General features: G+C 38.7%; 1 long non-coding RNA gene across 1 annotated transcript in view; it reads right to left on the bottom strand.

The window, feature by feature from the left end:
* Positions 1-384: 384 nt before the first annotated feature.
* The window catches only part of LOC138365935 (uncharacterized), a 9,095-nt gene continuing 4,002 nt past the window's right edge, over positions 385-5,477 (bottom strand). Inside the window, exons 2-3 of the long non-coding RNA XR_011229079.1 lie at positions 4,781-4,897; positions 385-590 (exon numbers count right to left, since the gene is read on the bottom strand). This is a non-coding gene — a long non-coding RNA (uncharacterized lncRNA). The remainder of the gene's footprint in view (positions 591-4,780; positions 4,898-5,477) is intronic.

Genomic DNA, 5,477 nt, shown 5'->3' on the forward strand with positions numbered 1-5,477 from the left:
AACACGAACAAGGAGCAAAGGTTTCAAGCTCAACAAGCCACAGTGTAGGAGTGACAACAAATGCTTTTTAACCCATACGATTATGATCATGGCAATAAGGTTTCTAAAACAGTAGGCATTCTTCCAAAGCCAGACACTGTACTATGTTCCTCGCCCTAACCTAGTCACTCAGTATTATTCACTCATTTATCTATGTCTTGTCTATGTCTTAAAGGTTACAAGACGTACATTAGTCAATACAATTGGTGCTTAAAATGTTAAGGACCTCTTGTGAAACACGGGTATTAATAAAAAAATTTATTATGTAAAATAAATAAAAAAGGCCCAAGGGCCATGAAGTAACAAGAATGCAAGGCCGGCACAAGCTGGCGTAAGTAGAGAAGACGCAAGATTCTTCATATTAAAAGACCCTGCTTCTCCAAGATGGCAGTCACACCCTGCTTGCCCTGGACAATCACCATATGGAGAAGGACTGTTTACTGTGAAGGGAAGTCAACAAATGCAATGCCAGCATGAGTCAGTCTTGAAGGGTAAACGATGATGGCACCCTCACAGTAACACAAAAGCCGAGCAAGCCCAGTGAGGAAGACCTGTTGATGGGAAGGAGGAGAATCATTAGTCACAACAAAATCCACATAGAAACAAAGGAGAGAAAAAAAATAAAGTGGATGTCTTTTTTTTGTATAGACATAATAAATATTGCCATTTGGCTATGTATTTATATGATATATAATAGAATACAGCATAAAACAAAATAAGAGGGGTGATAGGAGAAGAAAAGATTAGTGTTCAGTGAGAATCCACAAGGTCTTCTCTGAATACTCTTTATTTTCTTCAAGGCTGTGGGTCCCTACAATTGCACCAGAGGTGGTACACACCCCTATTATTATTTAAACAGGTGAGTACACACACGGTGTTAGCAAACTTAGCCTCCAAACACACACACACACATGGTATCAGCAAGCTTAGCCTCCAAACACACACACACATGGTATCAGCAAGCTTAGCCTCCAAACACACACCCACACACACATGGTATCAGCAAGCTTAGCCTCCAAACACACACACACATGGTATCAGCAAGCTTAGCCTCCAAATACACACATGCTATCAGCAAGCTTAGCCTCTAAACACACACACACAAATGGTATCAGCAATCTTAGCCTCCAAATACACACACACACATGGTATCAGCAAGCTTAGCCTCTAAACACACACACACACACACACACATGGTATCAGCAAGCTTAGCCTCCAAACACACACACACACACATGGTATCAGCAAGCTTAGCCTCCAAACACACACACACACACATGGTATCAGCAAGCTTAGCCTCCAAACACACACACACACAAATGGTATCAGCAAGCTTAGCCTCCAAACACACACACACACATGGTATCAGCGAGCTTAGCCTCCAAACACACACACACACATATTATCAGCAAACTTAGCCTCCAAACACACACACACACATGGTATCAGCAAGCTTAGCCTCCAAACACACACACACACACATGGTATCAGCAAGCTTAGCCTCCAAACACACACACACATGGTATCAGCAAGCTTAGCCTCCAAACACACACACACAGAAAATGGGGACATTGAAACAGTTGATAAACTTGATTTCAAGAGAGAGAGGTCACTATGGGGAACTTCAAATTTTTTTTAATAAGTAATTAGGCAGACTTGTTGCTAGACAGGGAAGTAAATTAAATGTATGCCAAATTTTGCAAAATATACAATGAAGGCACACAAACATTCATACCAAAACAGAGATGCAGGGCCAGAAAACAGGATTGGTTCAACAGAAATTGAGAGAGGGCCACAGACCAAAGACACAAAAATGGAATGAAAGACATTGAAAAACTACAAGCAGATGTCAACAAAGTTTTCGATTGGGCAGCAGAAAATAACATGATGTTTAACAGTGATAAATTTCAGGTATGGCAAAAATGAGGATCTGAAACATAATACAGGGTACAAAACACAATCGAATCTTCCCATAGTAGAAAAACAGCATGTCAAGGATTTGGGAATAATGATGTCCGACGATCTAATGTTTAGGGAGCATAACCAAGCAAATATTGCGTCAGCCAGAAAAATGATCGGATGGATTATGAGAACTTTCAAATCCAGGGATCCCATCACAATGGTTGTACTCTTCAAGTCACTTATGTTGTCCCGTCTCGAGTACTGCTCAGTATTCACTTTCCCCTTCAGAGCACGGTTGCACGGTTGTTCCTGCCGGAACAACCGTGGACGTCTTCAGGAGAAAACTGGACTGTTTTCTAAGAGAAGTTCCGGATCAGCCGGGATGTTGTGGGTATGTGGCCCTGCGGGCCGCTCCAAGCAACAGCCTGGTGGACCAAACTCTCACAAGTCGAGCCTGGCCTCAGGCCGGGCTTGGGGAGTAGAAGAGCAGAACCCCATCAAGCAGGTATCAAAATAGAAAGAAGCCAAACCCCCAATCATACCAGCGATACAAAGATGTGAGAAACAACTATACAGCAGTAAGGGAAGAGGCAGAAAGAAATTTTTAAAAAGGGATAATGGATAAATGTAAAACAGAACTGGGCCTATTCTACAAATTCATAAACAACAAATTGCAGGTAAAGGATAATATCCAGAGGTTGAAAATAGGAAACAGATTCACAGAAAATGATAATGCAATGTGTGAAACATTAAACCAAAAGTTCCAAAGTGTGTTTATACAAAATGAAATCTTAAGAGAACCAGACACAATAAGAATTTCTGAGAACATCATAGAGCGTATAGAGGTGTCTAGAGATGAAGTGGAAAATATGCTAAAGTAGCTAAGTAAGAACAAAGCAGTTGGTCCAGATGGAGTTTCACCATGGGTTCTGAGAGAATGTGTATCTGAGCTCAGCCTTCCACTTCACCTGATCTTTCAGGCATCCCTGTGTACAGGAGTCATAGCAAACATGTGAAAAAAGGCTAACATAGTTCCAATCTACAAAAGTGGCAACAGGGAAGACCCCACCTCTCTCAGTTATAGACCTGAATCATTGACAAGTGTAACAGTGAAAGGATTGAAAAAAAAAAAAAATAATAAAATCTAAATGGGTAGAACACCTGGAGAGAAATTATATAATATCACACAGACAGTATTGTTTTCGATCTGGAAGATCCTGTGTATCGAATTTACTCAGTTTCTATGATTGAGCCACAGAGATTTTAAAGGAAAAAGGTAGTTGGGTTGACTGCATCTATCTAGACATAAAAAAGGCTTTCGACAGAGTTCCACATAAGAGGTTGTTCTGGAAACTAGAAAATTTTGGGTAGGTGACAGGTAAGCTTCTAACATGGATGAAAAATTTTCTGACTGATAAAAAAATGAGGGCAGTAATCAGAGGCAATCGGACTGGAGAAGTGTCATAAGTGGAGTACCACAGTACATGCACCAGAAATGTTCATTGTCTACATAAATGATCTACCAGTAGGAATACAGAATTATATAAACATGTTTGCTGATGATGCTAAGATAATGGGATGGATAAGAAATTTAGATGATTGTCATGCCCTTCAAGAAGACCTGGACAAAATAAGTATATGGAGCACCACTTGGCAAATGAAATTTAATGTGAATAAATGCCATGTTATGGAATGTGGAATAGAACATAGATCCCACACAACCTACAAATTATGTGAGAAATCTTTATATAATTCTGATAAAAGAAAGAGGTCTAGGGTTGATTCTAGATAGAAAACTATCACTTGAGGCCCACATAAAGAACGTTGTGTGAGGAGCCTATGCCACGCTTTCTAACTTCAGAATTTTGTTTAAATACATGGATGGCGAAATACTAAAGAAATTGTTCACGAGTTTTGTTCGGCCAAGGCTAGAATATGCAGCGGTTGTGTGGTGCCCATATCTTAAGAAGCACATCAACAAACTGGAAAAGGTGCAAAGACATGCTACTAAGTGGCTCCCAGAACTAAAGGGCAAGAGCTATGTGGAGAGGTCAGAGGCATTAAATATGCCAAAACTAGAAGACAACAAAAAGAGATGATAAAATCACTATGTACAAAATAGTAACAGGAATTGATAAAATCGATAGGGAAGATTTCCCGAGACCTGTAACTTCAAGAACAAAAGGTCATAGATTTAAACTAACTAAACAAAGATGCCAAAGAAATATAAAAAAATTTCCTTTCGCATACAGAGTGGTACACGGTTGGAACAAGTTAAGTGAGAAGGTGGTGGCGGCCAAGACCGTCAGTAGTTTCAAAGCATTATGTGACAAAGAGTGCTGGGTAGACGGGACACCACGAGCGTAGCTCTAATCCTGTAACTACACTTAGGTAATTACATATGGTGTCAGCAAGCTTACCGTCGAAACACACACAAACAGCCTGCCTATTATTCAAGGCCTTCTCTGAGTACTCTCTATTTTCTTCTCTGAGGCTATGGGTCCCTAATCTTGCACCAGAGGTGGTACAACTTTTAAGTTTTTAACTACTGCACTGAGCACCTGATTTTGGCAAAGACTTCTTAGTGCAATTGTCAAGGACATAGTTCTGGTATTTTTTTGTTTATAAATATTCAGGTATAGTTAATGTCAAAATGTTTCAAAACTCAACAATTTATATTTCAAAACAAAAACAGTAATGAAAACATGACAAAACATTAAAATATAGCCAAATTAATTTTTTAATAAAATAGCACAACTCTCAGAATGTCTAAAGGTGCTTTGAGCAATGAAGTAGTTAATTTTATATATATAATATTATATATATAATATATATTTACCTGTGACAAATGGTTAGCAAAAATTTGATCTCTGTGAAAATTGGTCTCGTCATTGCTAGGAGATATTTTAAGACCATGATTTGCTGTGGATGGCACTGTAGTCTTCAAGTCATCAATCTAAAAATAGAGGTAATCTTTTAAAATGTAAATTTTGTATAAAAAAAATGCAAAAATAAATTGCAAGAATAATATGAAGTTATTATACAATTTTTTTTTAATTATTTAAATATTTGTGAGACATTATTAAGCAATGTATGAAGTACAGATTCTCTAAGACCTGATATGTATCTGCTTATGTTCCACCACATTACATTCAGGGCTGAAGAGAAAACACAGCCAGTAAGGTAATGATCACTTAGGATGGACTGGGATGCTACATGTAGGTGGGGGCTAAGCTGCGTGAGGCTAGGATGCCCAGCCTGCCTTGTCTAGGCTGGGCTGGGCTAGGCAACACTAGGAAGGAGTCAACAAATCTCTGGAGTGCCTTACTTTTCCTGATATCCATAAAAAAGCAAGAATGATGCCATTTTATAAAGGAGGCGAGACAGCAGACATAAACAATTAAAGAAAAATATCAAATCTACTTATACTTTCAAAAATATTTGATTTTTTTTTTACAAACATTTCTTCCTACTTTGTAAAATTCAACATGAATACAAACACACACACACATCCCTAGGAAGCAGCCCATAGCAGC

This window comes from Procambarus clarkii, chromosome 18 (assembly GCF_040958095.1).
Source record: "Procambarus clarkii isolate CNS0578487 chromosome 18, FALCON_Pclarkii_2.0, whole genome shotgun sequence".
NCBI lineage: Eukaryota > Metazoa > Arthropoda > Malacostraca > Decapoda > Cambaridae > Procambarus > Procambarus clarkii.